The sequence below is a fragment of the Ictidomys tridecemlineatus genome, chromosome 13 (assembly GCF_052094955.1).
Source record: "Ictidomys tridecemlineatus isolate mIctTri1 chromosome 13, mIctTri1.hap1, whole genome shotgun sequence".
NCBI lineage: Eukaryota > Metazoa > Chordata > Mammalia > Rodentia > Sciuridae > Ictidomys > Ictidomys tridecemlineatus.
Genome location: NC_135489.1, coordinates 93,510,220 through 93,529,837, shown reverse-complemented (window position 1 = coordinate 93,529,837; position 19,618 = coordinate 93,510,220). Strand labels below are relative to the sequence as shown.

The 19,618-nt window shown below is 42.0% G+C and overlaps 1 protein-coding gene across 4 annotated transcripts in view; it reads left to right on the top strand.

The window, feature by feature from the left end:
- Positions 1-19,618, top strand: part of LOC101968704 (contactin-associated protein-like 3) — a 202,562-nt gene that overhangs the window by 89,409 nt on the left and 93,535 nt on the right. The window lies entirely within an intron of this gene.

Below are 19,618 nucleotides of genomic sequence, written 5' to 3'. Positions count from 1 at the left end.
TCCATTTTTAACTTTATGATAATGAAATACCTGAGGTAGACTAACTTCACTAAGAAAAGAGGTTTATTTAGTTCCTAGTGTTGGAAGTTCAAGGGCATGGCACTGGCTCAGCTTTGGTGAGGGCCTGCATGGCTGCATCACATCATGGTGGATAGCAGTGATGACCTTGTGTACAGGAGGGAGAGATCACATCTCAAGACAGGAATCCAGAGAGACTGAGGGGTTCTCAGTAACCTACAGGTGCCCTTTGGGCTCCCTTCTTAAAAAGTTCCACACTGTGCTAAGGACCAAGTCCAACACGTGGACATTTGGAAGACCAAGTTACGGTATATCCAAACTGTAGCGAGACACAACTAACAATTCTAACTTGAGAAGAAAATTGTGAATGAGGTAGGTTTTTTTTTGTTTGTTGTTCTTGTTGTATTGTTTCTTGCTATCAAAATGGACAGTTATCCTCTTAAAAAGAAAAACCCAACTAAAAAATGATCAAAACTAGCTTTGGAGAGAAGTATTACTGATTTAGAATTGAATTGATAGATATATCCTGATTGGGAAGCTTTTGATTTTTCTAGCAAATGCCATTTGGGCCAACTCAGTGTGATTTAACAAAGATAAGGTCATATCTGAATTTATTCCCGGGAAATGAGTATCTGTTCAAGGTGACTCTTGTTCTTTTAGCCAGTTTTTCTTTTTCTCTTGTGATTATGAACTTATTTTTAATTAGTGATTCCAGAAATAGCATACGTGATTCAACCAGAACTTAATGGTTAATGAAGATATTAATACATTTCCCTATTTGAATATTCTAAGCACATATCTCGGGCAAAACAAATGATCTCAATTTCAAAGAGGCGTCATGAAACCATTGGCCGACCTCATGCAAGAGTGACATATAGTTGTTCTTAAAGTCTGTCTCTGGAGACATGTTGGCTGTCACTTGGGTGTGTAAGTGTGCAAGAAGCTGTCTCTCTTAGTATAACAGGTGTGCCTGTGCTAGACAGGATGGGCAAGTATAAGAACCAAAAGGTAAATCTCAGATACATTCTGCAGACCTTGTGTAGGCCCTTGTCCCCATTAAGTCTGGCATGTTGACTATTTGCCTCTGGTATTTCTGTTTTTTAGTCTAAAGCATTTTACTTCCCTTCCTGTGATTACTCATCTTTCTTTCTGTCATCAATATTTACAGTCTTAGAGCTTCAACTTCAATTTCATGGTCTATTTGATTTCCCCTAAAATGTCATTAGCATACTTCCAGGTCTTTCAAAGTGGAGCCCTTTTTAAGTCTGAATAAGTGAATACCTATTCAAACACACAATACGAGTTGATTAAGGAGATTCTAAGAAATATAAAATTAAGCAAATGATCACATTCAAAAATGGGTAAGAGATTTAAAGTCCTAAATCAGGAAACTCTAAAATTTAAATGTTCAGCAAATAAAAGCTTCGTAGGAATATGATTTGAACTACCAGTTGTTTCACTTTAAATAAGCACGCCACTTCCAGAGTGAAGATGTTCAGAAGCTCAGCTGTTGCATAATCAGCACGGAGAGGCAGGTAAGCCTGTGAAAAACACACCCAGCTGGGAAATAACCTAATCCGTCCTCGGTGAGGAATACTGAAAGCGTGACCAATCACGGGAGTAATACACTGTCTCAGAGTGAGCACAGATTCTGAATTCTGAAGACCTTGACCTCAGAGCCAGCCTCACAGAGCAGTATGTAAAACAAGACTTTATAGTTAGTTCTGTAAAACTATGGTGTCAATCCAGTTCTGCTGTTTTCTCAAAGTAGGATGATGCATAACAACTACAACTTTAATCCCATACAATTGGAGCTGAATACCCACCACAGCTCTGTACCCACTTGCTGGCTACCTGCATGCGTTCAGGGACTGGTTTTCCTCAACAACAATAAAAAATCAATTCTATATTTATGAATCTCATGATCCTTTGGGTCTTGATTTCTTTTTTCCACCAACAATTTGGTGATGAGGATGGGGATTCTTGAGTGAGTCCTTCTACTGGGTCAGTCTGTCACAGAATTCATGGCCATTTTTTTTAGTACTTTTTATTGTTAAATTATTATTAATGTAAAAATATGACCACCTACGATCAGATAAGAGACCCTGACTAATTGCATAAAAGATTTCCTTCATCTCCTTTGGCTTAGTTGTGTCAGATTCCCCAGGAAAATCCCAAGCCTTCACCGCAAACTTTGACTTACTATTGAGCAAAAAATGTGTGATATGAGTTCTGAGGTCCCACTTGTCGAGCACACAGGAAGTCCAGAACACTGCAGCAGACCTCTTTCACCTGAATGACCTCTCTTTGGAAAGCACAAAACATCAGCCTTACTAGAATATCCTGATGTTGGCTGTCCTGACTTTCCTCTGTGATTTCCTCCAACTTAAGTAGGAAAATCATAGTTAAGGATCCAGAAAAGATTAAAAGGAAATCAGTAGTCATTGGGAAGATGGGTAAGAGATTATGTCTTAAAAAAAAAAGGAAGAAGGCGCCTTTGGTTTGAAGAGTGGTTGCCCTAGAAACCTGGAAGAAAGGAGATACAAAGAAAGTGGAGCTGTCCTAGGAGAAGAGCTATTTCTGGAAAAGAGTCCTTAGGAGTTTTCAAGGAAAGGAGAGCTTGACTCAGGACCAAGGGGACCCTTGACATACCGGATGGAGGAGAATTTCAGCATGTGCAATGGAGGCAGAGATTTTTTTTTTTTTTTAGGACAGCAAGGAATACACATTCAAGGGAGAATGTGGGTCAGCCTGCAAGTGGAAGACATGTTTTGGGGACTCCTGGCTCTTCTTTTAAAGAAAACTTGGTGAGGTCTGGGTATGGGAAGGTGTGTAAGAATCCATCAGTCTGGGGATCTCAAGATAGGGTGTTTGATGGTTTGGACATTCTCAGAATTCTTCATGGTTTCCATGATCTGATCAATAGGTAATGCTGAAAAGTCCCCTAAATTACAGGTTTCTTAAAATATCCTCTCTCTTTACATAGTGTACTGTGCGGTGGGTTAATTGACAATACACGAGGCTGATTCATAGATTTCACAGAAATTTGGGAGAGCCAAGCCCCTGAGAGAGAGACGAGCTTGGAGAGTGAGCAACTGAGAAAAGTTCATGGAACTTTAAAATTATATTTCCTATTCCTTCCTTTCTGTCTCCTTTCTTCCTATTTTCTTTTTATTCCTCTATCTGACCTCAAAACTACTGTGGCAAAACAGGAGCTGAAACTGTAGAGCCAAGCAACCAATAACTATTTTTCCTCTCAACATAGAGAAAGCCAGCCCTACCCCTTGGAACTCCGTTAACTCAAATGTCAAGTCCATATGGTCTTGCCCCCTGTGGATATTACCCACCTTAAGAGTTCTTTTTCTGTTGCTCTTGGAAGATTCAGAAAAATTTACAGAGATTCTCTGCAGCAGTGTTTCAGGAAACAGCCGTGTGTGGGGGATCTACACTGGCTGCTGTGAATTGCTGCCCTGGTGGATTCACTCAACTCACAGATCAACATGACTGGGCCCAGATGATGACCCCACCCACCCCAATCAGGGAGTGCATGGCCTCGGGAAGCCAGCCATACTCCTCTCCCAAGATCCAAGTGGTACCATGAGGACCCAACACAGGGCTCGCTGATGAAGTCCTTGAACTCATTTTGCCTGTGGCAATGCCACCATAATGCACTCAAGGGCCAGGTGGGATTTCCTTGGCAATTCACTCAAGCATTTCTAAATTGATGGGGAGCAACCAAAGGGAAGATCATAATAGGGCATTGGTCCTCTACTCTTTGTAGCAGTCCTTTTTTTTAAAGTTTCTTACTTTTTTGGCGGAGGGTGGGGGCAAGAATTTTCATGCTGGGAATATTCAGGTTTAAAAAATACACACACACACACACACACAAACACACACACACAAACACACACACACACACACACACACATATATAGATATATAGATATTTTTTTTGGCTGGCCAGGGCAGACAGTTTCTTGTGTCTTGATAACAGCAATCCTGTTATGAGGAAAAGACAAAAACAGAAAAACAAAAGGAAAACAAAACTGGAGATTGCAGTGCTAGCTGTCCAGTTAGGATCATTCCCAGAAAAAGACACACTTCAGTGGGCCCCAACAGCAGATAAGAGAGAATGTTCTGGTGGAAATCCACTATTGTAAGAAAACAGAATATTGGAGAAAAGAATGTTGGAAGAGATGAAGGAAAAATGCATAAGATGCAACCTGACCCCAAGCTTTATTTCCTCCTCCAGGAGCTTTGTCTCCCAAGGTATCGGGCAGGAAATAATTGACAAACGGTGCAAACTAGTGGCCAGCATTGACCTGATTGGTGTTGGTGTTGGTGGTGGTGGGGGGGGGCGGCTGTGAGTCTGTTTCTTTTCTCATCTTAATCTTTCCCTTCTCTTTCTTTATGCATCGTGGAGCCAGATATTATGTGATTTAAAAAATCTTTTTCTGAAAAAAATATGGGACAGGTAAACCAATATACTTTTTCTCTAGTTTAAATATAAGGAATAGAATCTGTAGTTGAAAAAAAAAAAAACAACCAACCAAAAAACCCACTAGGGAAATAGAGTATGATAAAGAAAGGGATGTTTACCTTGTTGTTCTTCTATATTACATGTGAGAAAGGGAGGAAAATTTAATAAGGTAACATGACTGAAGATATACACAAGATCTAATAGAAGGAAATACGTTTGTGATTCCTCTGGCCCCAGAGGTACTGACGTTGCTGCTATTTTAATTGGCATACCCGTGTCAGCTTTTTCTACTTTAGCAATATGTTCACTTTTCTTCTCTGTACCTTTAAGTGAAGAACCAAAGCTCCTTTTTGCATTCACCTATGAAGACTTGCAATATTCATGGCAAGGGGTTTAGAGATCCTGCAGGATTTAGAGATCCACCTACTACATGTTCTTGGCATTCACAAGAGAAGGTAAAGTAATTTTCCTCACGGTGGGACTTCACACTAATTCAATATGTGGATGATTTATTGATAGCTGGCGAAACTTTACATGCTTATAAAGACGTCATTGCAACTTTACTAAAATGCTTAGCTTCCCAAGGACATAAAGCATCACCAGGAAAATTGCAGTAGAGTCAAACTGAAGTCAAGTACTGAGGACATGGGTGATTGATTGGCCGGTGAAACATAGTTCCACCCCAAAGTCTGTCTCTCTATTTTACAAATGAAGCCAACCGCCACCAAAAACCAAGTTTGCCAGTTCGGGGTGTGGGTTCGTAATTGCATGGGTCGGCACCTGTCTTTTCTGAATAGACAAAGCCTATGGTCAGGGTAGTCACACCCGGAAACTCTGCTGGGGTCTATTGAAACTAGAGGAGACTTTCAGAGCCTTTCTGAATTCCCCACGTAGGAATCCCTAAGGTTGGGAAAGCACTCTTTTATTCCATTAGGAGAATAAAGGGCAACCCCTTTATTTATTTTTATAGCCAAAATTCAGGTTGTGCTGGTCACTGTTGGGTGCTTTTCTGTGATGTTGGATGCCATCACTCTGGGGTTGTGGGGCTGTTCACAAGCCATGGCAGATCTTCCGGATGAAAAGCTCAACTCTGAGCCCGGTACAGAGAATGTCCTTGTACCCCGTGCTGCCGCCATCCTACAAATTCATCAGACACAAAACTTACCAGTGCCCCACCAGAGTAGCTATGACCCAGTCTTGTCCTCTAACCCTCATGGATTCTAAGCAGGTGGCACCTTGGGGTCTAGCCACTCTGTTGCCAGATGCTGACCAGAGAGGTGGCCTGGACTGGCTCAGGGTTTTGGAAGGTACTTACCTTAGTCTGATTCATACGATGCTGACAGAACCATTTACTGGTGTGTTTTGCACAAGAGATATGGGGAAAAACAGATACATTTTATGCCGTCAATATTTTGTACAGGGGACCTTCTCTCAGAATATTTAATAAGTGAATGTAAATGTAAATTTTTTTTTCTATTTCACATAGTAGCTAAAAGCTAAAAACTAATAAAAGTCTTTGAAACTGTTACTGTTACGCAGTTCCAGGTCAGACGGCTGACTCCTGGTCCAGCCACTCACTTCAAAAAACAAGAAAAGGCTGGGCGTGGGAGTGCATGCCTATAATCCCAGTGGCTCAGGAGGCTAAGGCAGGAGGATGGAGAGCTGAAAGCAGCTTCAGCAAAAACAAGGCACTAAGCAACTCGGTGAGATCCTGTCTGTAAATAAAAATACAAAATAGGCCTGGGGCTGGGGCTCAGTGATCGAGTATCCCTGAGTTCAATCCCTGGTACAAAAAACAAAAACAAAAACAAAAAAACAACCCAAGAAAAGATCATGGTGAAAAGCAGGGAAAGAACTTCAGGCACCATGACCCTATTGGGAAGGCCAAGGCAGACCCAGCATCTCAGGCCTGTCTTCAGATGCTAACGGAAGCTTTGGGTTTCAATAGAGGAAGGACAGGCGGAGGCCAGAGGTCTGCCTCACTGAGCAGCCTTGGTCAGACAGGTCTGTTGACCACTGTCAGTGCTGGTTCAAATCTTGCCTGAGTCTTCAAGAGGGACAGGATAGGTTAGGTCAACGATGGGCTGATAGACCTTGTGTCACTCATTTGTAGATGAACACTTCTTAGATGATTGCATGCGTCTGTGCAGAGTGGAGCAGGGACGTGACCCACAGTTTAAGGTAATAAAGGAGACAGGTACAAAATGAAGTCAGAGATGGGGAGTTTTATCCTGCTTGAAGTTCCCCAAGGGCATCTGCAGGCCCAAGAGCTGCTGCTTCCAGCATGGGTGTCCTGAGTCCCTGTTATAGCTTCTTCCCCCGAACCTTGCCTTGTCCACTCCTTGATAGGGGAGCAGCCATCTGAGTCTATGGGTTTCTTAGCCACATGGTGAACCAGTACGGAATGGGGACAACCAGGGTCTCTAAACAATGGCTCAAGTATACAAGTGAAAACAGCCAGATGCTTAAATCTAGAAGTGAATTGTAAAGCAGAATACAAGAGGGGCCAAAGTCAGACGATGTTCCATTTAATAAAGTATATACAAGTGGGAGCCCTTTTGCTCAATGTCTCCATGAGTTTGGCTTTTTTTTCTTTTACCTCCAAAATAGCACATTTGCCTCTGGTTAAATTTCCCTGCTGGGTGTTCAAGACCAACCCGTTAGCCCTGTGTTGGTTTAAAATTAACCTTTTTTCTTTTTACTGGTCAGGCCAGTCAGGATCCCTCAGGAGTTATTTTTAGGAACATGGTAGTATAAAGATTCATTGCCATTTCTATCTGTCCTATAGGCAACGGCTATTCTTTCAAAATTGGATTATTCTGTTAGAAGTAGTACTTATGCAAAATGTTAACAAGCAACAGTTAAAAGTAACAGTGACCATTCCAGTTTGTCTTAGGAATAAATGTCATAAAGCCTTAAAAATAAAGTGGTTGTGGTCTCCTAAGTAGGATGTACTTGCTTAAAGATGCATCGCCTGAGTGACCAACGTCCACTCTTTTTAATTGTCCGTGGGGCACGGTTCCAAGTCCGGTGTTCAGGCCCGAACAGTTATCTTTGCTCAATGATGAGGGTCATGATACAATTAGGGATACACAAGTATAAGGCTGGAGAAGGCTGTTGTGACTATGAACAATGTCTGTTTGGAGGATACAGCTTGGTAAATGTTCTCTTCAGGTTTGCATTTTAGAGCAGTCTACTTGGGGAACATAAATACATTGAACACACAAACAAGTCAGTAATAATGAACATCACAGACACATAGAAGACCTATAAATATTAATTTAGTCTTTACTTTTGAGCAAAATTTACAAACCATGGCTCAGTAGGATACTTTATGTGTCTGTCTTCAATAGGTCTACATAGGTAATATGATTGATGGAGTTAAAACTCTGAACAAGTTTAGGAAGTAATGCAACTGACCTGGTGATATACAGGTGTATCTCCTATACACAATAATAAAACACTTACTTCATCAAAGCAAATGGATGTAAACCAGGGTATAAGTGGCAGGGAGTCTTTTTATCTGGATGGTATTAAATGCATATGGCAGAAACGTTGAGTTTCATTGACCACTGCACATATTTAAGTCCAGCTATAATGCGTATTGTGTAAAAGAGAAAACTTATAGCTTACCTTCAGGTATTAACCTGTCCACCTTTAACCTTACACATTTTTGTATAATATTCAGACAAAGCTCAGCCATGGCATAGTTAGCCCTCAGATGCATACACTTCTCTACTCACAGCTATCTAGGGTACCACATACATAGTACAGTGGCCCCAAATAATAGTTATTTATAAAGTGGTCACTTATAAAATAAAATAGACTCTTAAATTAAATAAACCTTAACTCTGCTAAGACTCTATTCCCTAAATAACAAAAGCCTCACAAAGACAGCAAACACAGAGATTCTTTTGATAGAGCACAAAACCTTTGTTCTTCCAGCCAGTTCTTGGTAAATGTGACCAAGAGCAGAAAACCTGTTGTCTCAAACGTGGAGGATTCAATTTTGGTTTGACATCAGTGTATTAAACTTGGACCTCAGAAAAGCCCTTCAAATAACTTTTTCAGTTACAGCCAACTTAATCATACATGAATTTCCTAATGTGGTCCTTCACAAATCTTCTGTGACTGGTTTAGACATTTTACAACCTGTTTATATCCTTAGTTTTTGTTCAAGCTTTCTTGTTCATTTGTGACCTTAAGACAAAAAAATCTTATTTTGCCAATCAAAATCTATTTTTTTATCCCAAAACATTCCCAAAATATGTCCTCACACTCATAACCTTTTAATATCTCTTTTTCCTACTTACTGATTGTTTTTTGGCCTTATTTTGTCTTTAGTTTACAATTAGAAACAATCCTTATGAAACTTTTAAATTTAGGAAAATTGCTCCCTTTTTAATAAGACAAAATACTTTTTGCTTTTTATACTTTAAAAAAAAAAATCAGAACACAGCCTCAAGTTTTAGTAGGTTTTTTCAATGTCAATTAGAATTAGCTCTTAGTGGTCGTCTATGTAGAGAAGGCTCAGGAAGAAAACAATTTCAAAATGTTTTCTAAATCTGAAAAACTTACAAAAAACCCCCACATTTAATAGACTCCAATATAGTGTATTTTTGTAAATGTTAAGATGCTTATTTGCAAGTTTTATGTAAACCTTGGATTAAGCCGTTTTCTATGGCAATAGACGGTTTTCCAAGGCTTTCTTTCATTCCTCTCCCTTTTTCTTCAGCCCTGTGTGAGTTGGAGAGTTAACCCTTTCCTAGCCCTCTTGGTTTTCCAGACTGGGTGAGACTTAACCCTTGAATAACCAGTTTCTGAGTAAAGACAGCAGAACAGACTGAGGGCCAAAAGCCTCCATTTACACAAAACCAAACAGAGCAAAAATATATGAATTTAAGCACGCAGACCCTCCCTCCTCAGTGAATTCAGCAGAATAACCACGAGCTCAAAAAAGGAGTTGTTCTTGCAAAAAAAGAAGAAAAAGAAAGAAAGCAAGAAAAAAAGAAATGGCTACAGTTTCTTTCTTTCTTTCTTTCTTTTTTAAAAGGAATTTGTGGGTGGGAGATTCACCCGGAGGCACTGAATCTGGACCAGGATTATTAGACTCAGAACCAGCTGCCGTACAAGATGGGGTTTTCTCCAAACCCTTCTCCTTCTCTTAACTCCTTTCTCATTTTAGTGGAAGTGCCTCTTTTGTTAGACCTTTATGATCAGGTGTTCATAGAACCTCTGCCTTAAAAGGGACCAGGTTAGGATGACCAAGAGGAGACAAAAGAAAGAAAAAAAAGCAAATTTACCTAGTGGAGGAGCATCAGGAGAGAGAGACTCAGTGCTGTGAGCAAATGTGACAAGTGTTCTGAAACAAAGGATTTCCCAGTTGCCCAAACATCACAGACCAAGAGCCAGACAAGAACGGGAGAACAGTAACTTTGAATCCAAGTGCACTTTCAGATATAAAGGCCAGCCGTACTGCAGGGGAAAATCTTTTTCTTAGTCTTAGGTTTATAGCTGTTAAAAAAATTAAAAAAAAAAAAACACCCAGATAGTGAAGAAATTTCCCTAGCCTTGAGACAAAATTAGCACTTGCCATTCTTAACCAAATACAACAGGTCTCCTCCAATCAACCTCCTTTCTGCACCGACCTTAGTCCCTTCCCTCCTAATTGGTACCACAGAATTACAGATTCCAAACTTCCCGGCCAGATAAAATGGCAGAAGCCCAAGTAGGTTCAAAAGAACTGGCTCCACTGAGCCCCAGGCAACAGGAAAAGGAAGGGCAAGGCCCAGGGGGCATTGTCAAGGAGAAGACATCAGAATCCAGGGCCCTGGGCTCCAGGAGTTCATTTCTCTGCCTCACAGAATGCAAAGTCAGCTGACGCAGGCACAGAGGGGGAGGAAACAGAAATCCCTGAAACCAAGGTGGATTCCGCCCCAGGTGGCTCCCCCTTCTCTTCCCAGGGTGGAGGTCAGCCGACTTCGACAGGGGGATCCTGGGAGGGCGGGCTTTCTTCCCTGGCAGCTTGCTACAGCAGAGGCCTGACTCCAGAGATCCCCCCAAAACTGGTCTGGCCACTCACCTTAAAAACCAAGCAGCAAAGGTCATGGTGAAAAGCAGGGAAAGAACTTCAGGCACCACGACCCTATTGGGAAGGCCAAGGCAGACCCAGCATCTCGGGCCCGTCTTCAGGTGCTGACAGGAGCTTTGGGTTTCAATAGAGGAAGGTCAGGCGGAGGCCAGAGGAAGGACAGGCAGAGGCCAGAGGTCTGCCTCACTGAGCAGCCTTGGTCGGACTGAGGTCTGTTGACCACTCTCTGGGCTGGTTCTGGGAGGAGCTGGCTCTGCAGAGGTCCTTACCACCTGGGGGGGCAAGTCCCACCTGCTGCTCAGGGTGTTTGTCTGTGGGACCTGTGATCCTGGGAAGGGGACATGACTTGGGGCAGCACTCCAGGGTCTGAAACAGGTGGCTGCAAATCCTGCCTCCGTCTTCAAGGGGGCATCATAGGTTAGGTCAATGAAGGGCTAAAGGGCCTTGTGTTACTAGTTTGTAGGTGAACACCTCTTAGATGATTGGCATGTCTGTGTGCGGAGCGGAGCAGGGACGTGACCCACAGTTTAAGGTAATAAAGGAGACAGGTACAAAATGAAGTCAGAGATGGCGAGCTTTATCCTGCTTGACGTTTCCCCTTCGGGCATCGGCGGGCCTCAGAGTCACTGCTTCTATCCAGGCACCTCTCTCCCTGAGCCATTGTCACAGCTCTTCTTAAACTATGAGGACTGTGGACTGTTTTCCACAATAGCTCCTGGATCACGGCCATTTCAGTGGCATATCCAACGCACAGAGAGAAGGTCACGTGGATGATCCAGTTTAACAAAGTGTGTTGATCTGTTTTCCCCTAAGATGGACAAAATGGATCCATCTATCCGATGGCCAGGACTGACCCTTAAACATGACAAACAAGTGATCTGAAGAACTGTGCGAGCTTTGCAGCACTGTGACAAACTAGCTGAGAAAATTGACTTAAAAGGAGGAAAGGCTTATTTTGGCTCAGAGTTTCAGAGGTCTTGGGCTGTGGTCACCTGGCCCTGCTGCACTGGGGTGTGTGACAGCACACTGGACACCGAGGCAGGAGTGTGGAGCACAAAAAGGGCTGAATTCTTGACAGCCAGAAGCAAAGAGCCTCACCTCTTCAAGGCCACTCCCTGGGCCTCACCTCCTTCCTCTGCGTCCCGCCCCCGCCCCCCCAGGGTTCTACTAGCTTCTAATAACCCCACAGGCTGGCCACCAAGCCAGCACACAGGCCTTTACAGGGACATTTAAGACCTAAACTGTAGCAATTAAAACACTACTCAGGCCACTGATTTAGTAATAGTCATTCCCACTCATTCTTAATCTGGGCAAGTTGGGACCCTGGGCAATGCGAAGGGTGAAAACGGTCCAGTTAAATAACTGCTCTGAGGTTGGTAGCAAGCGGTGGAACGTGACTGGGACCAGGGCAGAGGTGCAGATGCAGAGAGCACCCCATTCCAGCCAAGGACCGCAGATGCCCGTGTATGTGCAGACCGAGGGCCTGGTCTAGAGAGATGACCTCTGACAACCAGGTCAACCCGCTAGTATCTACTAGGTGCCAACTATGTGCTCAACACCGGCGAGAGCCAGGAAGGTCAGAGAGGGGTGTGAGTCTTGGGGGCCTGTCCCAAACCCTCAACCCAGAAGGCATTTATTGACCTGGAATAGGCCCTGATTCTGCAGCAGTGTCCACTGTGTGCCAGTACAGGCTGGTCACTGCAGGCCTCCAGAAGTCAGAGATGGCCCCAGGGGAATGGCCTGGACTTTAATGACAAGCCAGCTCTAGGTGTCCCATAGGACACCTGAGAGCAGGAGGCCCTTCCCATCAATGTCACAGAACAGGGTTCCCCCAGGGCCGAGTCAAACGACAGTTAGATGAATTACCTGCTTTTAGAAAAGGCATTTAATTAATTAGTGGGGTCAGGTAAAGTCAATGGCAACGTCTCGGTAAGAAAGCCTATTACACTGTGTTATCTATGTAGGGATCGGTATATATAAAATACCCGCTTCAGGGCCGGTTCCGTGACCCACCTCCTCCAGCAAGGACCTTCCACAGTTCTCACGGCCTCCCAATCATCCATTCAATCATGAATCCATCCAGTGGATTAATCCACTGAGGAGGTCAGAGCCCTCATGATCCAGTCATTCCCTAGAAGCCCCACCTCTGAACATGCTGCATCGGGGACCACATCTTTAACCCGCGAGTCCTTCAGGGACACTTCATATCCAAACCATAGCACGTGTTCAAATATCAGGCATCATGCAAACATTCTCCACGACTCAGTCTTCAAATAGGAGTCTACACCTAATTAAATATATCCATCTCTCTACACAGATATTTTAAATACGGTACTCATACTATTGGGGATTATTCTTTCGTTTTCTCTATAACCACTGAGCTTATCTATACCTGAATAGAAACCCGGTGTGTAGACCACAGTCTTTCTAGAGGAAAAGGCTTTGGATTTTATAGTAGTTGGTACAGTGCCCTCCATGTAAACCTGACACCTCAAGTAACTCACCCTGAATCTCACAGCTAATATGTAAACCCAGCACCACCACCCACACCGCATGCTCCTGGTTAAGTCCATTAATTTGTGCTAGAATCAAGTGAAGTCCCATTTTCCTTATTTTATTTATGTTAATAAGCACTAGTGTATTATAGTGGCTAGTAAATTATTAACAGAAAATGATGATTCAAGAGCCCTTACTTTAAAATAATTACCTACAGCTGGGTGCCGTGGTGCACACTTGTAATCCCAGCAATTTGAGAGGCTGAGGCAGGAAGATTGCAAGTTGGAGGCCAGCCTCAGCGACTTAGTGAGACCCAGTCTCCCAGTAAAAAATAAAAAGGGCTGGAGGGGGTGGTCTTGGCACATTGTAGAGTCCTCCTGGGTTCAATCCCTAGTATTGAAAAAAATAATTAAGTATAACTCCTCACATAGCCAATTATAGGTACCAAGTTAAATAAGAAGCAGTTTTGCAGGCTACATCACTATCTATAATCCTCTGAAACTAACATGAAAAAAAATGCTATTCTTTCCTAATATCACCTGCTAGTGAGGAGCTGCCGACCTATGGATGAAGATGAGTCCATTTGAGAATTAAGGGTGTGCAGAGGCTCATGGAGAGTTGCGGGGTTGGGGGGTGGATATACCTTATTCTCTGATCCTTGCTTCAGAGAACAGTGTTATAAAAAGAGGAGGAAATATTCAGCATAGCAACAACGACAGTAACAAGCAGCGTTTGGTAATGATTAATCATTTATCATATGTTCATCCTATTCACATGGGCCACCAATAATTTGTTCACAGTCACGGAACTAATAACTGCTGGGACTTAACTCAGACTCTGGTCAGTCTGTGGGGCTCCTATAATTTTCCACTTACTGGAAATTCCAAACCTTAAAAAGCCTTCAACAGTGTCTTAGCCTGTTTCCTGTTGCTATGACAGACTACCACAGACTGAGGAATTTAAAAACAATAGAGGTATATGTGACTCACAGTTCTAGAGGCTGTGAGTTCAAGTTCAAGAGCATAGTGCCCCTGTGCTGCAACATAACACTGTGGAAAGGCAAGTGAGCTTGGGAGACAGAAAAAGTGGACCAAAGTTATACTTTTTATCAGAAACTCACTCCCATGATAACTAACCAACTTCCACAATAAGAGCATTAATTCACGTGAAGGTGGAGCCCTTGTTACTTAATCACCTCTGAAAGTTCCCATGACTTAATGTTACAATGTTAATAATGTTACGTGACAAAGATTCTTTTTAATTTTTAAAACTTATTCAGATGTGAACATAGAAAAGTTCTGTCTGATTCATTCTACTGTCTTTCCGATTCCCATCACCCCACCTTCCCTTCATTCCCTTTTGTCTAATCCAGTGAACTTCTATTCTCCACCCTCCATGCCCAGAGAGAACATCTGGCTTTTGGTTTTCTGGGACTGGCTTATTTCACTTAGCATTTTACCTGCAAAAGTCATTCTTTTTATGACTTAGTAATATTCCATTGTTTATATGTATCACATTGTTTTTTATCCATTTATCGGTTGAAGGGCACCTAGGTTGGTTCCATAGCTTAGTTATTGTGAATTGGGCTGCTATAAATGTTGATGTGGCTGTGTCACTGTAGTATGTTGATTTTAAATCCTTTGGCTATATACTGAGGAGTGGGATAACAGGGTCAAATGGTAGTTCCATTCCAAGTTTTCTGAGGAATCTCCATACTGCTTTCCAGAGTGGTTGCACCATTTTGCAGTCCCACCAGCAATGTATGAATGTACCATTCTCTCCACATCCTTGCCAACACTTACTATTACTTGCATTTTTATAATTAACATTCTGACTGGAGTGATATGGAATTTCAGTGTAGTTTTAATTTGCATTTCTCTAATTGCTACAGATGTTGAATATTTTTTCATATATTTTTTGACCATTTGCATTTCTTCTTCAGTGAAGTGTCTATATTCAGTTCCTTTGCCCATTTATTGATTGGTTATCTATCTATTTATTTATTTTTGGTGTTAAGTCTTTTGAGTTCTATATATCCTGGAGATTAATGTCTATCTGATGTGCAGGTGGTCAAGATTTTCTCCCATTCTGTAGGATCTATCTTCATGTTCTTACATGTTTCCTTTGCTTTGAAGAAGCTTTTTAGTTTGATACCATCCCCTCTATCGATTCTTGATTTTACTTCTTATGCTTTAGGAGTCTTGCTGAGAAAGTCAGTTCCTAAGTGATATCGTGGAAAGTTGGGCTTACATTTTCTTCTAGTACATGTAGGGTCTCCAGTCTAATGCCTAGGTCCTGGATCTACTCTGAGTTGACTTTTGTCCAGGGTGAGAGAGAGAGTGGTTAAATTTTATTCTTCTGCATAAGGATTTCCAGTTTTCCCAGCACTGTTTGTTGAAGAGGCTCTCTTTTCTCCAATGTGTGTTTATGGTGCCTTTGTCCAGTATTAAATAACTGTATTTATATTATCTCTGTGTCTTCTATTCTGTTCCATTGGTCTTCATGTCTGTTTGGTGCCAATACCATGCTGTTTTGGTTACTATAGCTCTGTAGTATAATTTAAGGTCTGCTTCACTTTTCTTGCTAAGGATTGTTTTAACTATTCTGGGCCTTTTACTCTTCTAAATGAATTTCATGAGTGCATTTTCTATTTCTGTGAAGAACGTCATTAGGATTTTAATAGGAATTACATTAAACCTGTATACCACTTTTGGTAATATGGCTATTGGAGCGATGAGATTTCAACACACGTTTTGGAGGGGACATCCAATATAGCAGACAGTCACAGAAGTCAATCACTCTGCTGGAGTGACGGCTTCACAGTCAGCTGGGACAAGTCTCTGGGACAGCCCCAGGCCACACCTGCAGCAGCCCTTCCTTCAACCACAGCTGGTTCCTGGAGAATAGAGAAGGTCAGGAGGTATCAGCAGAAGGTTGAAGGCGCTCCACCCAGATACTTGGGTCCACATGCTGGAGCCTGTGCGTGTGTGCGTGGTGCGTGCGTGCGTGCGTGCGTGCGTGTGTGTGTGTGTGGTGTGTGTATGTGTGTGTGTTTGGCTTTGAGTGCCAAGAGTTTCACTGGTCATATTCTTCAATGATGCATCAGTAAAGAATTGTTCTGGTCTGTGCCAGGTGACCCTCCTCAGCCTCCGTATCTCTTCATTCATTCATCATTCCTATGATTCACCTTTCCTGAGTCCAATGTGTTTTGTGTATTCTTCTAAAAAAAAAAAAGGCTCGATTCTTTTGTTCACACATATTTAAATTTACATAAATGTTGTTTTATCTTTCATCATGCTTTCTACTAATTCACTTTTTACACAGGTGTAATTATACTACTCATAGAAAGGTGATAAAGATAATATACTCACTTTTTAATAACCTGTAGAAGCACCATTTAATCGCTTCATAAAATGCTCTCAGGGCATATGCCGGGTTAATTATACTCCTAATGCTCTACACTTAGCATTAATACAATTTTTTTTCCTAATAACACTTATAAATTACAAACTATCTTAATCAAATAGTCTTGTTAACATACCTTATGGGGCAGGTTAATTATATCTTTCATTTGTATAGCTCCTTAGAATTTTTAAGGCACTTTCAGAAACTTTCAACAAGCTATAAATTGGGCAGAGCAGTTGTTATATTTCCCATATTATTCACAAAGAAGCCGAGATCGCAGAGACTGAAGCTCATGTCCAATATCAGCTGAGTCGGGCAATCCAAGGAGAATTATAGCTGAGGAGTACAGGGTGCTTCTTACCCAGGGGTGCTGTCCTGCCTCATAACCGTGACAACTAAGATAGTAACAGCATATTGAAATAAGAGTCTTGTTTAGCACATTTTTTATAAAGTATTTTTTTTGTAGTTGTAGATGGACAGAATGCCTTGATTTTATTTATTTTTATTGTGGTGCTAAGGATCTAACCCAGTGTGTCACACATGCTAGGCACTGAGCTCCTTATTTAGTACTTTCAAGTGTTGGGAAAACAAAAAACTGGTATCTTTCATACACGTTTGTTTCTTTGTGAGTTCTGACTGAAGAAACAGTGGGATTGCTTGGTGCACTGGTGGTAGCTCGTGGAGACTCAATCCTGCTCTCCAATGTCTCTGAGGTTCACTTCTGTAACTCATCGTTTAAAATAAAGATTTAATAAAAATGCATTAAAGACAGAACTGTTTCAGAATGACAGATCTCTAAGAGGCTGTTGATGATGAATCTTAGACTGGCCGCCCATTTGCCTACTGAAGGCTGGGCGTGTGATAGTGACCCCTCATCAAGAGTGTCGTCCATGAAGCCACATTAGGTAGGAGGCCAGGTGGTCCCATGAGCATTGTAGCCCCTCCAGCCTTCTGATTGTTAAATCTGGCCAACGTGAATGTGAAGAGCAAACCAAAGTGTTAGGGGCCAGACAGAGGAGGATGGTGGGAACAGGAGGTCAAGGGGATGATTCTATAAGTGTGCCCACCGTGCTGACTCTCATGTGCTTTCTTTTCCAAGAAGCAATTACCTGCAGCCCTGCCTGGTCTATGTGGACAGGACATGTCACATTCCTCAGCAAACTCCCTGTTATCTGCAGGAGAAAGGCAGGCCTAAATTGATGTTGATAAGAGGAATCCAAGTTACCCTGAAGGGAAGAATTCTGTGGCCATAACCTGAAACTGGAAGATAAGGATAGTTCCTCCTAACCATGGAATCTGTAAGAACATGTGGTTAAGAATCCAATTAGAACTGGTCAGCATAGGCCAAGGTGACCTAGATTTGTTGTGGCTGTTGGTACTTTCAAATCTGAAGTCACTTTGCTGTCAGTCAAACGTCAAGAGGTGGGTCTGGGTGGGACTTTCTGGAAACTTCTCTGGGATCTCCCATAAAACCAGAGTACAGAAGAGACACACTATCCCTCTCCACTCCGAGAGGACATATTCTCTCCCTTCAGAGTGTCCCCTTCCCCTTTCCTGTCCCTTCAATACACTCATTCCTGTACCTCTAAGTGACGTGTCTGAAATCCTTCTGACTTGATTGCAAGAATCAGGGTTTGAAGGGGGTCTTTGCACTGTCTCAGTTTCTCAGAAGTCCCCCCCAAAGCTGTAACCCATACCCACAAGTGGTGGGGAATTCTGTAGAGAGAATAGTCTATAATCTGACAAATCCTTTACATACGTTAATGGGTTTAATCATGTCCACGATTTTCAGGTAGACATTATTCTTTCACTTTCAAAAGAAATTATGGTGCCTTCCATCAAGGTCAGGTGCCTGAGCAAGGACAGAAGAGAATTTGAAGGACTGTGGATTCTAAAAGTCGTTTGCTAACCGTCCCCTCTCAGTAGTGCTGTGTCTCTTATTTGTCTCTAAATGAAGATTTAAGGCTCTGGAGAGTTGCTGAGGGCTGTATATTTCCACAGAGAATGCCTGGCTCTCTGCTTCTAGAACCTTTGTTTTCTATGAAACAAAACCAGGCAGGAAGAGCTCTTTATTCTTTATGTCTAACGTGCTTCTGTTTTTGCTTGCCTATAAATTCATGTCTCTTATGGAAACTCTCAAGGCAAATTTGGAATTTAATGAATAAAAGACTACCTTACACTTTTAAAGACACAGTATTTTATTGTAAAATAGAAGGTGGTTTCGAGAATGAGCCCTAAATGTTACAGGAGTGAAACACTCGTGTAGATCATCCCTCTCTTTTTAATTTCTGCATCTTTAAAGAACGACTTTATTTGGTGGGTATCTTAAGGAACTGGTTACAATTCTAAAAAGATATGAATGATATGACTTTACACTAGCATTGAAATTGACCGCCCTCACTAAGGCTGTTCTGTGGTTCAATTTCTATTTATTTATACCAAGGGAAGCCCTCAGGGGGTCTGGGACTTTGCAGATTGATTCTAATTCCATTTGTATTGTTAAGCTGGCAAATTCTTTAACAAAGCAAAATAATTGGGCAGATAAAAAAATTGTTTTAGGTGTAGATGGACATAATACCTTTATTTATTTATTTTTATGTGGTGCTGAGGATCAAACCGAGCACCTCACATGGGCTAGGCAAGTGCTCTTCCACTGAGCCCCAGCCCCAGCCCAGATAACTTCCCTGACAGCTGGTTGAAGTAATGGGCCAGCTCCAAACATTGAGTGTAACTGCATGCCCCAGGCATGTCAGGAAAAAGCCATTCTACTGTTAGAGTCTCGGCAAGCAGACGTTTTACTCCCTAATTTCATGATTATTAAGTGAAAGAGTCTCTCTGTCTTTGAATTTCTCTCTAATACAGCTTTGGCTGCAGCTGAAAAGTTGAAAAGTTCTGATTTAAACCTTTATTCATTAGGAAGCGGGTTCTTCATGAATCCCTCATCTCCACCCACCCCTGCACTTTTTCATATAAAACCCACATGCTATGTTTGAACACTCTAGTAAAGGGAGTTATACACAGCAGAAAATTGTATAAGAAATGAAAATATTAATTTTTCTAAGTTTTTACTTCCATGTGAGTGGTTATCAGCACTGTTTTTACCTTATTGATTGAACTGGTCATTGGTA